Genomic DNA, 21,563 nt, shown 5'->3' with positions numbered 1-21,563 from the left:
ACTCCTTCCACATACATGCCCACATACTTCCTCATATCAACATGCTTAAAACAATGTTTAAAAAAATCATGTCACACCCCTCCTCCGTAAACTAAGGTTACGCCCCCGTAACCGCAACCATTAATGACAACAATACGCAACCAAAACAAACAAAACTCCTAAGAGAAGTATACTATATTCATTTTAAATTACCCCACACTCTTAAGTATTCTCTCAAGGTTCCCGGTTCAAAATTGGAAGGGCCAAGGTATGAATTAGGCGCGCGCTTTCCTAACGTAACTAAGTGGGGGCTCCTAACAGTTTCTACCCGGGGTTCATTTTACTTAGACACAACCTAAGTTCATTATTATTTATTGGTTAGGCCTGAGGATCGTTTTGCTCTAATACCACTTTGTAACACCCCCATTTATTCAGGAGCCTTTAGCTAGACATTCCCAAATAAATAGGACTGTTACCATCTCGGTTTCCCGAGGTAGTGTGATACCGTCGTCAGGTACCAAAAATAAAATACCTAGTTACACTAACAGAAGCTAGCAGTAAGTAGGGTCGATCTCCACAGGGAGGTGGTCACTATCCACTTGTCTACTCGGTCTGTCTAAGGTCACAGTGTGGGTTTTAATTGATTTCTAAACTACTGAAGATTAACGGAAAGAGAAATAAGAGCAGAAAATGTGATAAAGATAACATATAATAGAGAATATGTAAGGATTTCGGTTCACCATGGTAGTCAATCGACTCAGTTGCAAATAGCCTAGACAATCTACTGTGAGAAGGATAACGGAAAGGTCCTTCCGGTCCACTTTCTATCCTAGAATTCCACTAACTTAACTTCCGTCCTCATTAGGGTAGTCTACTGTTCATAGCAGGTCTGTTCATTCCAATCTTTCGATGCAGGAACGAAATTAACCAGGTTAATGTAATTTAGAAGCATGCATTCAACTAAATTGGTGTACAGTTATATTGCTATGGGGACAGATTCTCACATATAAATTATCTAGCCTATTCACTAAATCGTCACAATCCTACCATGGATTCCCTAATCCTAACATATGAGAATTTAGCTATTCATATTACTAATGTTGTCAATACTAATAATAATGAATAAACTAATTAAAGGCATGACAGAACAACAATAATTATGCATAAGATGAATTAGGGCAGAAATTAATATATAGAGAAACCAGGATTAAAGCAAGAAAATAATAGATTAAGATTAATAAGGGAAGAAAGATTACAATCACAAGAATTCCGGCGTAAAGAACAAATCCACTAGCAAGAGATTAAAAGAAGAGCAAAGTTACAGTGGAGAGAGATTAGAGAGATTCAGAAAATGAGAGAAGCGTAAGTAAAAAAGTGTGTTTATGACCTAATCCTGACTTCCTTTATATAGGGAAGTCATTATTAACATAAAATAATCCTAACACGGGTTAAAAATCCCGAGTATATAAGCTAACCACTCGATCGAGTAACTTTATATCACTCGATCGAACAAATCCAAGCTAAAACCTCTCGATTGAGTACTTTAGGTACTCGATCTAACACTTATTAAATAGGCACTACTTGATCGAGTAGAAAAAGGAGTCGATCGAACACAATTGTACTCGATCGAGTACTTTCCAGTGCACAATTCCTACTTCGCGCACTGAACTTCAAACGGCTGCCATTTCTTCGTTACTTGGACAAGCAGGACGTTTACGGTGGCGTTGGAAAGCTAAAAGGACAAGATTTTATCACCAATTGGAATAATCTGAAAATCTATTGTAGAACTCGAGATATGGCTCTTCAAAGTAGGCACTAGTAATTTGAAGTTCTTCCTTTGCTCGCCTAGCTGTCTTACTCCTTTGCGCATCTCAAAATAGTAGTGTTAAGGCTCCGACTCAACTCATATCCTAAATGCATGCATAAGGACATGTTTTAGGCATGATTATGCTCCTTTCCGGTTCATACCTATAAATAATACAAGAGAAACCAAAGTAGCCAATTCGGGGGATATTTGTAGGTAAAAACTACACAAAATGCATAGAATTGCGTGCAAATGAAGTACGAGATACCTATATAAAATGCACGCATCAAATCTCCCCAAACTAAACCTTTGCTTGTCCCCTAGCAAATTAAATGCAAACTAATGGAACGGATATAAAAACTCAGAGCTAGCTATAACCTGTCTACTCGAACCAATTTAATGCAAACAAAAATCAATAGTCATAGCCACAGCAGTCAATACGCAAACGAGTTATAAGATGTCCATAAATAAAGCTGACCTATCGACCTTGCAAGACCAACAAAATCGGACTCTCACGTGGTCACTCTTCTCTCATGAAGCAAAGGGTGAATTATATATGTATAAGAGAGAAAGAGAAAACAGTCACTCACCTAGACTGCGACCTACATAACATGCATGGAACAAAAATGATAGACGATTCAAGTACTATATATACATTCCAACCAACAATGTCCGTCACAGCCGAGGGCTTACAAATGATATGGGAAAGTGAGGTTACAGGTGAGAAAAGGCAAAACAGATTATGGTAGTGTGGAGGTAAAGCGTCAAGCTAGCTCCGAAACAAGACCATATAAAGACCATCCAAAACTCAGCTGTCTAGAAAATAAAGCTCAAGTGCCCTTCATTGGCACACATCTCACTATCCAATACACTATCTCCTGAAAAATATATGAATAGAACGGAGGAGTGAGACCGTCACAAGATAAAAATAAGCATAGTCGGTCTCTTTTATTCATACAACTCAATTCAATTTTTTTTCTTTTTTTTCTTTCTTTTCTTCTTTCTGTTTCACGTGAACTTCACTTTTTTGTTTTTGTTTTTGTTTTTTTTTTCACATTCTTTTCTTCTTTTCATGTCTCTTTTTTTCCTTTTCCAAATTCTTTCTTTTTCTACCAACTCCGCACAATGAATATGAGCCAAAATCGCAACAAGGATAGATATACCACAAAAGTCACACTAAACTAGCTTGACTGGCAGGCTAAATTTGGGTGTAGCTAATGGGTCAAAAGGCTATTTTTGGCTAATGTGGAGCTAAATGGGTGAAAAATGAAAGAAAGGGAATTTGTAAGCTCCTCCCTGCATGTGACACCGACCACAAACCCGAATGTATGCATTTAACGAGAAATCGAATGTCATAAAAGTGCAAAAGTAATAAACATGTTATGCAAGGAGTACTACTCTCAATTCCTACATGAACCGGTCATGAATGTCACCAGTTATTAGGCTCTAAAACTCAGAATTTATGGAGTAGTTTGCCAATTTATCAGGTCAAGTCTATACGGTCAGCTATATTTGAACAAAAACTCGTAGATTATGCGTAAGACTTAGCTAATAACTGTCAATAAAGTGCAAGGCTCAAGTAAAAATGAAAAGTTACAGTGCAATATCATCACGGAAATCTACTGTTCCAACTCAATCTATATGCAAAAATAAACGTGAAATTTTTTTTTTGATTTTTTGTTTTTTTAATAATTTTTTTTTTTGAATTTTCTAATTTTTATGAGATTTTTGAATTTTATAAAAATAACAACAATGCATACAAAAATTAAACGTGATAACAGAAATGCAATAAAAACAATATGCAGACACAGATATGGATGCATAACCTCCCCAAACCAAACCATACAATGCCCTCATTGTACTCAAAAACAGGGAAAGGAAATGCAAACTAAAAAGGAGAGAGTGAAGATACGGAGAACTCACAAGAGTACGCGAAGAAGGGACCTCCCCAAACCAGCCATCAACATGGGAGGTCGCAAACAGCTGCAGGACATCGTCACAGGAAGCGAATCAAGGCAAACCAACTCGATCGAGAGAGAAGATTACTCGATCGAGTGCAATGGGCAGTAAAAGTGTTCGATCGAGAAAGTAGGGCACTCGATCGAGAAGACACATTATTAAACACACAACAAAAACCGAAACTTTAGAAAAACAACTAAAAAGCGTAAATTCCGGGTTGCCTCCCGGATAGCGCTAGTTTCAGACAGGTTCCAGCTCGACCTTCTTTTCTTCGAGCCTCTCTAATTTAACCTGGTCAAAACAGCTCAAAGCGCGCAGCAACCGATCAAACAGTTGCGCATGTGCTATACAAAACTGTAAGTAGCACCACAGTAGAATAATGACATAGGAAAATAAAATGTATAAATGTTCGAGTCTAACAAATTTCCTATGACAGCTCCTAAATTTATCAACAAAATAAAGGAGCTCAGGAGCAATTAATAATAATTTAGGGTACCATTTCTGATTAACAAATTTAAGATGACAAGTACAGTGAAAAATCGTTAAATTACTTGTCCAACTGGAAGGGGGTATAGCATTAAAATGCGAAGCATAAGTCAAATAAGGCAATGTGCTACTCAAACAAACAATAATAAAATTATCGTTAACTACCTTGGGTTGGTCGCTCTCAATGACGGAATCATTGACAAAGGAAGATATTACCTCTTCCGTGCTGAGAGGAATCACTGACTCAACTTCCTTCTTTTCAGCCTCCTCTATGGAATCCGTCCCGTAAATCGCAGCCTCAAGCGCATCCAGCTCGGCTTTGAAAAGGGAAGATTCACCGTAACCATTATAATCATCAAGATAATCATCTAAAACGAACCCAAGTGACAAATCAATGCTCTCTTTGGCCAAACTAGTCGATCGAGCAAAAATAGAACTCGATTGAGAGCTTCCTTCCTGATTTTCACTCGATCGAACACAATGAACTGCTCGATCGAGGACTTCCTCAACACAACTGTTCAATCGAGTGGAATCAACTGTTCGATCGAACGTTTTCTTTGGTAATCCACTCGATCGAGTGCTATTACTAGCTCGATCGAGTGATCTATACAGTGCATTGCAGAAATCTTCATAACTCGCTTCATTTTCGGATAGATCTTTGTAATCCGAGTCATCCAAATCATTAATAGCGCTAGGAAACTCGGGTCCTTCATGGGAAAGACCACTCTCTGTGTAGGTAACGCAGACTTCCTCTGGTTGCCTAACGTTCGACTCAGCAGCTAGCTGAGCTATTTGAGACTCGAGCTCAATGAGTTGAGCTTCTTTACGTCTATCATCTTCTTGCAATCGGAATGCAAGTGCCTTCACCAAAGACTTCAGCTCAGCAATCTCTTCTTTCCGTTTATCAGGAGAAGGAGCTTGTTGTTAACGTGGCCAGACAAATGGAGGCTTTTGATAGCCTCATTGATAAGGTAGATGTGGCGGCGCAATTAAAACTATTTTATTAGGTTGTCTACGTTGCTTGAATGCATAAACCTCGTCATATTCAGCTAAGCAAAAAGCTGCATTGTGCTCAGCAGCACCACATCTCTCGCAATAAATCACCTGCTGCGCCATATAATGGAACATAGGTGACGGGTCAAAGGTACTAAAGCCTTCCCTTTGACGATCTTTTACATAGAACTGTCTAGGTAGGACCTGTAGGACCTATCAAAACAGCACTAAAGAAAAAGATGAGAACGGCCTCGAGGAATAAATTCCTTGAGGCTAAAAACAGACAAAATTAAAACAAGTAAATAAAGTAGTTGCCTCCCCGACAACGACGCCAAAATTTGATATTGTCGCCAGGTACCAAAAATAAAATACCTAGTTACACTAACAGAAGCTAGCAGTAAGTAGGGTCGATCTCCACAGGGAGGCGGTCACTATCCACTTGTCTACTCGGACTGTCTAAGGTCACAGTTTGGGTTTTAATTGATTTCTAAAGTACTGAAGATTAACGGAAAGAGAAATAAAGGCAGAAAATGTGATAAAGATAACAGATAAGAGAGAATATGTCAGGATTTCGGTTCACCATGGTAGTCAATCGACTCAGTTGCAAATAGCCTAAACAATCTACTATGAGAAGGATAACGGAAAGGTCCTTCCGGTCCACTTTCTATCCTAGAATTCCACTAATTTAACTTCCGTCCTCATTAGGGTAGTCTAGTGTTCATAGCAGTACTGTTCATTCTAATCTTCCGATCCAGGAACGAAATTAACCAGATTAATATAATTTAGAAGCATGCATTCAACTAAATTGGTATATTGCTATGGGGACAGATTCTCACATATAAATTATCTAGCCTATTCGCTACATCGTCACAATCCTACCATGGATTCCCTAATCCCGACATAAGAGAATTTAGCTATTCATATTACTAATGTTGTCAATACTAATAATAATGAATAAACTAATTAAATGCATGATAGAACAACAATAATTATGCATAAGATGAATTAGGGCAGAAATTAATATATAGAGAAACCAGGATTAAAGCAAGGAAATAATAGATTAAGATTAATAAGGGAAGAAAGATTACAATCACAAGAATTTCGGCGTAAAGAACAAATCTACTAGCAAGAGATTAAAGGAAGAGCAAAGTTACAGTGAAGATAAATTAGAGAGATTCAGAAAATGAGAGAAGCGTAAGTAAAAAAGTGTGTTTATGACCTAATCCCGACTTCCTTTATATAGGGAAGTCATTATTAACATAAAATAAACCTAACACGGATTAAAAATTCCGAGTATATAAGCTAATCACCCGATCGAGTAACTTTATATCACTCGATCGAACAAATCCAAGATAAAACCTCTCGATCGAGTACTTTAGGTACTCGATCTAACACTTATTAAATAGGCACTACTCGATCGAGTAGAAAAAGGAGTCGATCGAACACAATTGTACTCGATCGAGTACTTTCCAGCGCACAATTCCTGCTTCGCGCACTGAACTTCAAATGGCTGCCATTTCTTCGTTACTTTGGCAAAGAGGACGTTTATGGTGGCGTTGGAAATCTAAGAGGACAAGATTTCATCTCCAATTGGAATCACCTGAAAATCTGTTTTAGAACTCGAGATATGGCTCGTCAAAGTAGGCACTAGCAATTTGAAGTTCTTCCTTTGCTCGCCTAGTGTCTTACTCCTTTGCGCATCTCAAAATAGTAGTGTTAAGGCTCCGACTCAACTCATCTCCTAAATGCATGCATAAGGACATGTTTTAGGCTTGATTATGCTCCTTTCCGGTTCATACCTGTAAATAATACAAGAGAAACCAAAGTAGCCAATTCGGGGGACATATGTAGGTAAAAACTACACAAAATGCATAGAAATGCGTGCAAATGAAGTAAGAAATACCTATATAAAATGCACGCATCAAGTGAATAACAAAGTCTCATTAACCAAAGTACTTTAAATTAAAACTTAGCGATTACATGTTCATTACAACTTAACCAACTAAAACTTAATATAAAATAATTACAACTCGCACCGGAAATAAATAAAGTGATTAAATATTCTATGTGGTCTAGACTTCTAGGTAGATTGGTCAAGTCTTCACGCATTCCCATAAGCTCCCAAGTCAACTAATCTTTAGTACCTGTCAAATCTGCTCCCCATTAAGGTTCACCACAGGTGTTCACGAATACACTGTCAACCACGAGGTTGAGTAGAAATAGCCAAACAACCACAATAAATGGATACAAGAACAATATTAAATGCAAATGCAATGTATGCTCTTGATCAATCCTTCGACGCTCTCGTTCATCCGCCAATCCCTGGCCGGGGTAGTCTCGTCATCCCAACCGAAGTTGAGGTAGTCTCATTATCCCAGAAACAAGTCCTGCAGAACCAGTTCTGAGGTATCCAATGCGAGTGCTCATGATATGAAAATTCAAACAATTGAGCAACACAATTTCTTACCATCTCAGACACAAAGTTGAGGAATCCAATAATCAATAGAATCATCTCAGACACGAGCTGAGGTTGTCAATAATTAAATCATGTCAGTCACGAGCTAAGGTAGTCAATAATCAAATCATCTCAATACAACCAACCGACAATCATATATCATCCCATCACAATTCCAAATAATTCAACCAATACAATCAGATAATATCATTCAAGTAAACATTAAAGTGATTGAGTAGCTATCCTACCTTAATAGCAAATCCGAGTCCAAGTAACATAAAAATAATAATAATTAGAAGCAATCTCCTTCTACGAATCTGTCACCTATCAAAATAATAATAATAGCAATAATTATAATTATGCCCAAATAAATAAATTAACTAACTACGTTTCAATTTACGATTCAAATATTAAAACCCGTCACAAGATTCAAATCACACTATCCATACACCCGTGTTCCCTCCTTTGCACCCGACATCAACCAACCATAATAGGTCGTGGCAGCCACCCCTGCCACGCATGCCACCACCAAGCCTGGTCTGACCACCGCCCCCATTACCACCAGCTACACCCTTCTTCAACCCCCCTTCCCCTCTTGACACAACTACAACCACAACAACACCGAAACCTCCTTTTTCTTCCCCAGCCAGTCACCACCACGAACCAGTAGCAGCACCACCACAACCCAGCCGCCGCACCTACCACTCACAGCTACCACGCTCAGCCTCTCCTCGTCCTAACGCCATCACATCAAACACGATGCAACAATAACAATAGCAAACAAGTGACAACATCACCGAAAAGGCGTGGCCTTTGGCCACCACGCGCCACCACAATAACCACCCTGGACCTACCCATAACCACCCTAAACAACCGCCACCTATCCCTGAGTCAGTCGACTCTCATGTGGGTTCCCAATCCCCTATAAACCGCATAACAACATTAACATCAACCTGTAATAGCCCAGCCTGCAAAACGCCACGCCACCACCGACTGCCACCCTTATCTCCGCCGACAACACCACCGTCACGACCCCCATACATTACCCTAGCCCTGTCCTTAAGTCACTTGGGTCGAAATAGTCTATGGGTTGGGTTTTGGGGTCTCTTAAGATGGGTCCAAGTATAAACAACAACAATAATATGCTTTGATTAAATCCTAAACTAAAGCGGGTCAACGGGTCATGGTCAACGAGTCAGGTCAGTTTAGGTCGAGTCCCTGGTCAAAGTCGGGTCTTGGGTCGAGTCAACATATTATTATATTATTATATCAATTCAATTATAAGAAAGAGTTTATGAGACGGTTACCTTAAGGCGGCTGTAAGATAGATATAAAGCTCCATTTTTCTTCTTATTTCTCTCTCACACTTTTTAATTGTGATTTATGTGATTACAAGTGACAAAAGAATAGCCAGAGGGTCCTATTTATACCAATAGGTAGGTGGAGGAACTTTCCTTATCTTATTAGGTAATATTATTATTATTATTATTATTATTATTATTATTATTATTATTATTATTATTATTATTATTATTATTATTATTATTATTATTATTATTATTATTGTTATTATTGTTATTATTGTTATTATTATTATTATTATTATTATTATTATTATTATTATTATTATTATTATTTTCATCATCTCATATTAATACCGTATAAAATACTTGTTACCTTATTTATCATATAATACCGTCACCATATATACTTATACTAGTATGCGTCATATGTATACTCCCTCCGTCATATATTATTATGTATTATTTAATTATTATTTCCCGACTCAATAATTAATAAATAATATAAAATATCCATTTCCATAAATCACATTTTAATAAAATGATGTTGACCAAACCTTTGACCATCCTCTAAAATACGGAGTATTACACAGTATGTGACTCCTTCCAGTATGTGACTCCTTCTTAGAAGGATCATTTGTTTGCAAAATGACTTCACATCATCCCATCAACACGGACAATTGTCTTATTAATAAAACACCTATACAACCAAAAACAAGTACAATCGACTTATTTACAAAATATTCGCCCAAGTTATGAAGAAATGGACTTCACATCATTTTTAAGATAATAAAGTGTACCTTTTTAGTATTTTTATCCCATTTAAGAAGTTCCAGCATGATCGACTTTCGATATTCTGCCAATTTCTGCAAAGAGTGACTTATATTAATGAAGTATATACACAACCTACTTTTGTGGAATATAAGGCTTTATTTTCGTATACTAAAGAACTTACCTCAAAATATTCACTTTTGGTCCATAAACTATCATCGTCCAACGCACTCAACCATTTCAACACCAAAACTCCACAATCATAACTAGACAAAAAAATATTTATGAGCGCAACTTCAAAAACAAATAGCATATGAGAAAGTCCAACTTCCATTCGTAAAACTCCTCAAAATAATAACTATTGATCTGTTAGCAAAAGGAAAAAAGTGACGAAGATACATGCTTACATACCATGTTGTTTGTTGAGGGACTTGGAGATTGACAATTTCGTTCATGTGCATGAACTCCAAAGATTTAAATGACGGTCCCATAACACACGAAACATGGTACAACTGAAAAGAAAAGGCAATAACAAATCAAAATATATTTTGGAGTATACTTTTAAAAGACTACAAACAAATACTATACAATATTTTGGAAAAAAAAATCATACAATCTCTTTGGCATGGTTGTTGTTAGGATCCACGTCTATATCCACGCTTGAGTCAAGGATGAAATTTTTTCCCTGCTTTAAATCACAGACACAAGCCCACCAATGCTTCAACGGTTCGCTATGCAAAGGGATAAAAACCTGAGATAGTAAATGTACAAGACAAACCAATAAACAATACACGTGAACGAAAATAAATAAATAACAAAATAAATAGCAGACTGAGGGATCTGACCTTGTCGATATGGCTACCATCAATTAGAGTGTAATGGGACTTTATGTATTGACCCTAAATAATGGGGTTGCGCTCGAGATGAAGAGTCTACATGTCACAAAAAGGCAATTTGTACAATTTTAGAAACAAAGCAGCTTTAAGAACGCAAAATACTTGAATATCAACATATAAAGGATTTGAAACTGATATATACTGTCGTTGGCAAGTAGAGTACATTTTTTCTACCGAGTGTGCACTTAATTCCAAACATATAAATGACCTACAAAATTAAATTTGTTAGGAAACATAGACATCGAGTGACCTGATTTTATGAAACGTGAACAAAATAAAACAGGTTGAGTGGCGTGAACAAAATGAAACATTGGCAGGAAAAGGAAAATAATACTTAGGTTACTTACCTGATCCATAATAAGGCCACGCGGTCCAAGGGTCTGCAAAGCATCTCTTGTGATTTTTATCCACTCGGTGGACACCATAACCTCACTTAATTATTGATAAAATGCAATTAGTAGATATATCTATCATAATAAAAAAAATCAAAAAATCAAAGCAAAAATATGACATTACTGTTTATCTTTCTTTGATCTCCTTCCAACACAATTCACCAATTCCATGTCAGTGTAAGGTAGTATCCGAGAGCAACTCCATTCTAGTGCATCTTTTTTTACTCTTTCTCTGTATAGGTTCTCAGAACATGTAGTAATTTGATGGCACACCCTCAATGCAAAACGCTTGAGCTGAGTTTCCTATAAATGCAAAAAAAAACAGGGGAATAATAAAGTACTAAAGTGTTACAAATGTATAAAATCTAAATTAGTTGTTGAAAAGTAATCTTACAGTATTTATGGTTATTGGACAATCACTTTTGTTCCATTTGTAATTCTTCAATATGTACAACAAATAGAGGCCATTATCAATTTGATCGCATTTCAGAATTGATTTTGGGATAAACACTTCGGGCATCGTCGTAGAAGTAACACTTGTCACTACTGGGAACCTTGATTGAAGAAGGTTAATGAGCCTGTCTTGCGGTATGAACAAAAGAGTAATTAGTAAGGTCATAAAGTCAGAATACAATCCCAAGCTAGGATTCACAAATTAAACTGCCACTTTCACAAAGTAAAATCATATGCTCACAAACCAAAGTGGATACAATAGACGTACTGTAGGTTTTAAAAAAGGAGTATAATCAACAAATGTGTCTTTCATAGGATGGATGATTTGGCATTTGCAAGATTTGGTCTTAGGTTGAAACAAAACAAGAACGGTGGGCATGAGGGAGAGATGATTGGAGTGAAAATCTGAAAAACGGAAGACAAAAAATGCACTGAATTAAAAAGACAAAAGTCCACCTTCCCATCTATGTTTTAAAAACAAACTTAAGTTTGAATATAATGAGACCAAATAAAAGACTTACTAGTTGCGCTCCAGCAACATCAACATTGTCCAGACACTGGAACAAAAATGGAATCATGTGTGAGCAATGATTATAAGTGCACACCATGTAAAATGGGATTATAGTAAAGGGTAGTAAGACTCACACTAACATTGAGCGTGGAATGTGGCACAAATAAATGACAAGTAGAATCCCGTGATCTGAAGCGCTCTCACCACTGTTTAGGATCTCACACCAAACATTTATCACATCGTAAGATACTTGATCACCTTCAACCAAACTCTTCAATTGGCTCCTTGTCAATGTCTGGCTTTGACCTTTGAAAAGAATCTCCCTGGACGCAACCATTAAAAGCATAGGTCACACACTCAAGTAGTATAAGTATACGATCAAATTAAGGCGTAAATTAAAATACAAAAGTGTATTTATAAATAAATTTTAACAACTTATGATGACCAAGTTTAACAACACAAGCTATAAGATTCACTAAGCAAGGTCTGAGATTCACAAAACAAGGTATGAGATTCACCAAATAAGGAAAAGAGAAAAAAAGGTGATATTAACCACTTCTGATGACCAAGGTTCACAATATTATATTCTAGTTTCACAAAACAAGCTCTAAGATTCACAGAACAAGGGCTAAGATTCACAAAATGAGTAAATACAACTTAACAATATTATCTTCTAGTTTCACAAAACAAGCCATAAGATTCACTGAACAAGGTTTGAGATTCACAAAATAAGGTTTGAGATTCACCAAATAAGAAAAAAAAGCAAAAAAGGTGATTTTAACCACTTATGATGACCAAGTTTCACAAAACAAGCTCTAAGATTCACAGAACAAGTTCTGAGATTCACAAAATAAATAAATACCTTTCATCATGTGATTCCGCAAGGATGAAATCCAATACATTTTTCTCCACTTGAGTCAAATCCCTAAGAATATTTGTGTTTCTTTGGAGATACGGAGATCGATAGACCTCCGCTGGAACTACAACCCTCTTGCCATGAACTGCCCTTATAAGACCAACCGGAACATCGTCGTCAATAGGTGAATGACGTGCGGATCGACGAATGTAGACATCAGTGGCAGATGATACATTAATGGCAGATGGTTTATCGAGGCCGGAAACAATTAGAGTATCTGGTATATCAATGGCCATATAATGATCACTGTTCCCTACTATAGGAGGAGTAAAAGTAGCAGGAGTAGCTAGAACAATAACGGTGGGGTGAGTGGGCTCAATGACAGTGGGCTCATTGATAGTGGGCTCAATAATAAGATTATGATGATTATCATCCGCTACCACTGTGGGCTCATTGACCGGAGGAAAATCATCAATAGCAGTATGAGAGGGAGATAAACCATGCAACATAGGACTTCGCGCAGAATGGTCAGGTTCATCAGGTTGAATACAAGACGTGGAAAGTTCAGGTTGAGATAAAAAATGGTCATCAAGTGGTAGGAGCCTAAAGTATGGGCATTCTGGTTTTGGTTGTGAATGACATGACTGTATTGGTTGCAAAGCTTTACCCTTCACGTCCAATGCCTCCAACAATTCAGCGTCAGACCACCCACACATTCTCCCCAGATTATCCCCACTACTCTCTACATTACCCTCCACAATCTCCTGGACATGGACATTCTCCTCATTTTTCAAATTCTCTGCATTCTCCTCATTCTTCACATTCTCCCCATTCTCCTCATTATTGTCTTGTTGAGATAACCTAAAACCATCTGCCATACCATCTACAGCTGCAACTAGTTTAGAAACTGTTGCTGAGGAAGGTAGTTTGCCGAGAGCTTGACTAGCAAGACATTTGTACTCCATGAAATCTTGAGCCATGACCTTTGCGGAATGCGCAAGCTTATTAATAAACTCAGTAGTACTACCTGAATTGTTAAGTAGAGGAGGATCAGTAGTTTCTTCATGTTCATATTGTTTTTGTTCAGATTATTGTTGTTCACTCGTTGGCTTGGAAGACTGCTCAAACTCAATAGTAGGAATAAGCAAAGGTGCATGTGGCATTTGCTGAATGATGACCATTGGAGGCTCAACAGAACCCATGCCGAAAGTTTTCTTGTTAGAATTTTTGTCATTCAATTCCTCCTTAACTCTCTTGGATATAGCTTCTTTTGTCCAAGTCGAGAGTGTTGGAAACTGCCGATTAACAAGGCGTGATTTGAAGACACATCGGTCTAGATAAATGAAAACCAAGACCATAATAGGTCCACCAAACCAATTTTCTATCAGCTTTTTTGTAATACTCCGTATTTATAAGTCTTGGGGTACTCTATCGAGTAGGCCTTACTCTGTCGAGTAAGGGTAAGTTGCGTTTTAGAAAAGTTTCTGACCTGTAGGGTACTCTATCAAGTGGCCTTAGGTACTCGATAGAGTAAGGGGGTACTCTATCAAGTAGCCTTGGGTACTCGATAGAGTAAGGGGGTACTCTATCAAGTAGCCTTAGGTACTCGATAGAGTAAGGGGGTACTCTATCAAGTAGCCTTAGGCACTCGATCGAGTAAGGGGGTACTCGATCGAGTACCTTGGGTACTCGATCGAGTGTCCGGTTTTACGGGGAGTTTTCTCGGGTTTTGTTAATTATGCGATTAAGGTATTTAAACATAATCGTCATTGTTTTAAATCACTTTTGCAAAACCTAAAACCCTGTTTAAGAGAGAAAGCAACCAGTTCATCTTCCTAATCGCATTCTTAGCAATTCCCGGAGTTCAGACGGTCGGTTCTTGTCGTTATTCGTATCGTTGAGTTCCTTGTGTCGAGGGTAAGCTTTTAATATAATTTTTATAGTGTTTTGTTAAGTTTGGTTAAACCCTAATTTAGAGATTGGGGGTTTTGTGTGTAGTATGTGATGTGTAGTCTCTATGTGTTATATGATAGGAGGAGGGTTCGTAGAAGAGGCTTTTTGAGACAGCTGTAGATACCGTCTGCTTGTTGTGCTTTCCAGGTAGGACTTCCTACTCAGTATTAGTCCCATAATGGGATATTGGTGTTGTGCTGTAGTTAATTGTTTGATATGATGATTGTGATTGTGATTGTGATTGTGATTGGTTGTCTATGGTTCTCGAGATGCGTTCTCGGCTGAGTGGGGTCACTTGCGGGAGTGACTTCACGCCCTAGTTTCGCCCTTCGTGGAACCCGCCACGGGAGGGGATGTGCACATTAATGGGACAGGGTTATCGCTCGTATGATGAGCGGGGCTTAGGTGGGAACGGCTGCGGTCCCCCCTGGCGCGGCTGGTCCGGTGGACGATCAAGATTGAGATGATGGGGATTGGTTGGTGGTGTGTGTGTGTGTGTGTGATTCAAATTGTCTGTTTGTCTTATTATTGATATATATATATATAAGTTGTGTGATTAGTACCGACCCCGTTTAAATGTTTTAAAAACTGTGGTGATCCATTCGGGAGTGGTGAGCGATTTTAGCGGTATATCTTGGATACGCGTGGGATCTAGTGGGGATGGAGTCATCACATATCGAGTCTTTAGTCTTCCGCATTTGTGTTTATTAGAACAGTTCCTTTCGGTTGGTTTATAGTTTGAGAACAGTTGTATTTTGCTTACAGTTGGTTTTGTAATGTAGTCACTTAAACTTATTTAATAAAGTATGTTTCTTCATTGTTTTATGATTATCATGCCTCGGGTAACCGAGATGGTGACATCCTCATACCTGAGTGGTCCTGGTAAGGCACTTGGAGTATGGGGGTGTTACAAATGGTATCAGAGCGACGATCCTGAAACCTGTAACCAATGAATCTAATGAATCTAGGGAGTCAATTAAAATGAACCCGGGGTAAAGGTTGTAGGAGCTAATGCAAAGACTTGGGAGACGTCCTAAAGTCGCGAACTCGCCCTACAATTTTGAACCGGTCACCATGGGATATGTGTCGGGATCGTTATGTGCTTATTGTGTGCTGTGTGTATTTATGTAGTAGTATGTTGTATGAATTGATGGATGAAAGATGATAATGACGTGAATTGTATGTTGGCTGATTGTAAAGCATGAAAGTATAATTATTGATACATGTAATTTGACATGTTATAATTACGCAAGGAAAAGTGTTTTGTCTATATATATATAAAAAGCGATGTGTAAGTATACATGTTATTGTTGTCGTGTTGAGTAAAAGTACAGAAGGTTAGGAGTATGAATTGAACATGTGCTGGGTGAATATGTTGAACGTATATGGTGGATAAATATGTGGTATGATGGATGAATTAGTGGAAAAGATGAATCATCGTGGTAGTAACATTTGAATAGGGGACTTGATGTCATGTATTTGTGATTTTGTTTACGAAAAGTGATAGAATAAAAACATATGGGTAAGTCATAATTGGCAAGTTAGATAAGCTAAGTGCATGATGAATGTTGTTGTTTGGCTTTTGAAAATAGTAACATATGATTATGAATACTGGTTTTATGAGTTTTGGGTTGTTTTCGTTTAACTTGGTTGTTGTTTAAGTTGTTTGGAAGTAAAAATCAAATAAGTATGTCGTCTGATTACAGCAAAGTTGTCTTTAAACTGTTATAACTTGAGATGCGTAAATGATTTTAATTTGATTCCAATTGGAGGTGATAGCTTGTTCTTTTACGATTCTAACGATAGATCACACGTCCAAAACGACCAAGAAATGAGCGAGTTATGACTGTTTTACGAAAACTGGACAGTGCTGAGAATTGGGGTACTCGATCGAGTATCCTTGGTACTCGATCGAGTAAGGGGGCACTCGATCGAGTACCTTAGCTACTCGATCGAGTAGCCCTGGTAATTTGTTTTACGTGCTTCTGATCTTCACCTACTCGATCGAGTAAGTCCCTTACTCGATCGAGTGGCCTGTACTCGATCTAGTGACCCCTATTTTGGGTCATATGTTTATCTTTTGACTTCGTTGCATATTATGTTTAATTCAAAGGCGTTATTTTGCTTCTTTATGCATTGTTTTACATGTATGTTGGTCTTGACGCGTAAGTTACCCAATTTTGTGGTGTAAAGAGTGGCACCTATGATGAGTATGAGTTCGGTGGGGAGGACATGATTTATATGTGTTGGGATAAGTAAGACTTAATTGAGGCATAGAGCATGTTGTGTGAGACGAGATGAGTGACATGATTGTATGTTGAGTAATGAAAATGTAAGTGAATTTGGGCAAGGCATGATGTAAGTTTAAGGAACGTGAGAATGAAAAGATTGAAAGAAAGGATGTGGATAGTAGCAACCTGAGATGTATAATAAATTATGGAGGGAGATGGCTATAAATAGTGTTGAGTAAGAACATATGTAATGAAAGGTCGTTTGGAAATAGTGGTATATAGCGAACTTAATGGGACATGTCGCGACGTGGATTTGCAGGTAGTGACTGAGTTTGGAAATTTGTGTTATCGAGAGACGAAACTCTTTGTGTGATTTCCTTGGGTAATTAACGGTATTAAATGAATTATGATTTCTAGAGATGTAAAAAGGGAGATGCAATTGTTTGAACATTAAACGTTGATCCTATGGATAGATTAGTGGCAAGTGTGAGTGATAGCATAATAAGAGAAGATCCATGGTAAGAAAGAGTGGGATGATGTCGGTAGAAAATAATGGAATTTGAGTTTTGGAGCAACGAAAAAGGGTAATGGATTTCTAAAGAGTTAGCTAGAAGGAATAAGGAGTTGAACTATTAATTGGTATTATTGAGTGTAAAGAGAAAAGAAGGATAAAAGTAAGCTGAGGAAAATATTCACCGGAGTTATGTGATATAAAGGTAAGGAATCATCAAAATGTGTGATATTATCATGAGGATGTTAGTTAATGGTTATATGGGAGTTTCAGGACAACATGTTTAATAATGAGTTTCGAGAAATTAAGGAAAGTAAGAAGTTAGTAGAATATCTGCATGATATGAGATTTTGGTGGAAAAATGGATGATGATTCAATTAAGGAAAATATTGGGAAGAATGTTGAGGTAATTTTGTTCATGGATTCGATGTTCGTTGTTTGGGATGTTAACCAAAGATAGAAAAGAAATCATGATGTTTAGAGATGAGTGAAGAGGTTTGATGTCCGGACAGTGGTAGTGTTATGGTCTTTGACTAGTGGTTAAGGTTAAGGGTATATTAGAAAAGTGGCAATTCTAAAGAGGCTGATTTTGTAAAGACTGAATTGATAAAAGTATGGTTGTCAGGAAGTATAAGACATAGTCTTAGGAGGTGGTTTCTCATAATGAGTGTTATCTGTATGGTTATGTATGGCGGGAGGTCTTTGGTGATGCGAATGGAAGAATGTGATGAGGGGCATGCGAGTTAAGCTCGGACAACAGGTAACCTTTGTTGAGTGGTAACTTACGTGGTCAGGATTGACTAGTTGGTTGTGATTACGGGTCTATGATATGTGTAAATGTTTGTGTGAGGTTCGGACCTCACAAGAAGTGGTATGGTGTGATAATTATAAAGTTGTTTTATGAATGTTATGTAATATATATGTTGGACACGGTAGTTTAATTGAATGATATCCAAAAAGGTAATAATTTGATTAATTTGACATGGCTAGTTATAATTTTATGTGTATTAATAACACATGTGTATTCCGTGAAATGGTAGAGATGATGTTCATGAGATGCTTATCTGTTTAATTCATATAATATGTTGCGTTGTGATTGAGTAAAGTGGATTTGAGTAAGTTTTCTTGTCCGAAAGGTTATTTCCGAGTTAGTATTTATGGAATTGTATGTAGCTGTGATGTCTATCGATGTGGTTGTGGTGCCTCCGGTGGTGATCCGGGCACGGTATTTAGTATTGTGATGCGGGTATTTTCGCATTGTGGTGTGGCTGTTGGTGGCGGTGTTGTGATGCTGTCACCGGTTGTGGTGGAGTAGGCGGGATGATTATGATACGAGTTTTCGAAAGTGCATACCAGTTATACATAGATTGTTGTTTTGTTTCTTTGTTGTTCTTTGTGAGTTTTGGTTGAACATGTAGACGGTTGTCTTGCTTATTGATGTTTTCTTTACCAGGTTAAGTTAAGAATGAGGTAGAGTATGATATGAAATAGAGTTGAATATGTTTTCGTTGTTGTCATGGTATAGTGATGTTCTATTGATGGGACACGGTTGTGAGAGGTCATTAATAATTTTGACCTTGTTCTAGATAAGGCTTTAGTAGACATGGTAATGGAAAATGATTCGTGGAACATGTGTTGTAATGATCTGAAAGCGGCAGGTAGTTCATAATCTTTTGTTGGGACAGTGAGTGTAGGGTGTTGGGGGAATTAGTGTCATATTAAGTTATGTATGAGTTTTGCGGTAATGAAGGAAAGAACTTGAGGATCTAGTGTGAGTATAAGTATCGAGTGTGGATCGGGAGTTATGCTTCTGGAAGATAAGTGCTTTACATAGCGAGGTATGTTGGTTTGCAGTGATAATGGAGAGTTAGTATGGTGATTTTGCTACGAGCCTTATGGTATAGGTTAGGGGTATGCAGATTAATTTGAAGTATGAGAACTGTTGAAGTAAGAGAGCCTTGAGAAATAGGAGTGATTATGGAAATGAGGTTATAGGCAGTTATCTTTGACATATGGTGGTGATGAGGATAATGAGATAATATAGCTAAGGGTTTAGTAATAGTGAGTTACGAGGACGTAACATTTGTCTTAAGAGGAGTAGGATGCAATAAAAGAGAGTTTCATGGTGGTGCATGCGGTAATATAATTGGAAGTAGAGTGTTAGCGTAGCGTAAAGGAGGGATTTGTTTTGTGGACAATACTTATAAAAGGCCATGGCCGTGCTTGTAGTAGTGTGATGCTTCAGAGTGTGGGAATATTTTATATAGTGTTGACAGTTGAAGGATGATGTTATGAGTCTGAGTAAACTTCGAGGACGAAGTTCCTTTTAAGGGTGGTAGAATGTAACATTCCGTTTGATGTCTAGGAGTGTCTTGATTTTGGATTTGATAGTGGACGATATTATGGAGCTAGCAGTGTTAGTGGATGGTGGTTGGTTATGTATGAAGTTGGTGTCGTGAGAGATATATATGTGGTGGATACGATATCGTGAGTCATGTTAAGGAAGTAAACATAGTTGGTGGAGTGGGTGTTAAGAGTTCATGTTTTATGTTTGGTCGAGTTGTTGAGTTCTTAGTTATGTTGTTGTGTCTGGGTCGAGTTAGTATGGTTGTTTTTAGAGTATGGGTTGAACTTCGGGGACGAAGTTCTTTTTAAGGAGGGAAGACTGTAATACTCCGTATTTATAAGTCTTGGGGTACTCTATCGAGTAGGCCTTACTCTGTCGAGTAATGGTAAGTTGCGTTTTAGAAAAGTTTCGACTGTAGGGTACTCTATCAAGTAGCCTTAGGTACTCGATAGAGTAAGGGGTACTCTATCAAGTAGCCTTAGGTACTCGATAGAGTAAGGGGGGTACTCTATCAAGTAGCCTTAGGTACTCGATAGAGTAAGGGGGTACTCTATCAAGTAGCCTTAGGCACTCGATCGAGTAAGGGGTACTCGATCGAGTACCTTGGGTACTCGATCGAGTGTCCGGTTTTACGGGGAGTTTTCTCGGGTTTTGTTAATTATGCGATTAAGGTATTTAAACATAATCGTCATTGTTTTAAATCACTTTTGCAAAACCTAAAACCCTGTTTAAGAGAGAAAGCAACCAGTTCATCTTCCTAATCGCATTCTTAGCAATTCCGGAGTTCGACGGTCGGTTCTTGTCGTTATTCGTATCGTTGAGTTCCTTGTGTCGAGGGTAAGCTTTTAATATAATTTTTATAGTGTTTTGTTAAGTTTGGTTAAACCCTAATTTAGAGATTGGGGATTTTGTGTGTAGTATGTGATGTGTAGTCTCTATGTGTTATATGATAGGAGGAGGGTTCGTAGAAGAGGCTTTTGAGACATTTGTAGATACCGTGCGCTTGTTGTGCTTTCCGGTAGGACTTCCTACTCGTATTAGTCCCATAATGGGATATTGGTGTTGTCTTGTAGTTAATTGTTTGATATGATGATTGTGATTGTGATTGTGATTGTGATTGGTTGTCTATGGTTCTCGAGATGCGTTCTCTACCGAGTGGGGTCACTTGCGGGAGTGACTTCACGCCCTAGTTTCACCCTTCGTGGAACCCGCCACGGGAGGGGATGTGCACATTAATGGGACAGGGTTATCGCTCGTATGATGAGCGGGGCTTAGGTGGGAACGGCTGCGGTCCCCCACCGGCGTGGGGTCCGGTGGACGGTCAAGTATTGAGATGATGGGGATTGGTTGGTGGTGTGTGTGTGTGTGTGTGTGTCAAATTGTCTGTTTGTCTTATTATTGATATATATATATAAGTTGTGTGATTAATCGACCCCGTTTAAATGTTTTAAAACTGTGGTGATCCATTCGGGGTGGTGAGCGATTTTAGCGGTATATCTTGGATACGCGTGGGATCTAGTGGGGATGGAGTCATCACATATCGAGTCTTTAGTCTTCCATTTGTGTTTATTAGAACAGTTCCTTTCAGTTGGTTTATAGTTTGAGGACAGTTGTATTTTGCTTACAGTTGGTTTTGTAATGTAGTCACTTAAACTTATTTAATAA

The 21,563-nt window shown here is 38.0% G+C and overlaps 1 long non-coding RNA gene across 1 annotated transcript; it reads right to left on the bottom strand.

The window, feature by feature from the left end:
* Window positions 1-9,775: 9,775 nt before the first annotated feature.
* LOC141615143 (uncharacterized) lies at window positions 9,776-10,260 on the bottom strand. The gene is made up of 3 exons (XR_012529660.1): window positions 10,160-10,260; window positions 9,933-10,014; window positions 9,776-9,843 (listed from the first exon to the last, which is right to left on the bottom strand). It is a non-coding gene; the product is annotated as an uncharacterized LOC141615143 (long non-coding RNA).
* Between the last annotated feature and the right edge of the window lie 11,303 nt (window positions 10,261-21,563).

Source organism: Silene latifolia, chromosome 11 (genome assembly GCF_048544455.1).
Source record: "Silene latifolia isolate original U9 population chromosome 11, ASM4854445v1, whole genome shotgun sequence".
NCBI lineage: Eukaryota > Viridiplantae > Streptophyta > Magnoliopsida > Caryophyllales > Caryophyllaceae > Silene > Silene latifolia.
This window is presented reverse-complemented; position numbering and strand designations above follow the sequence as displayed.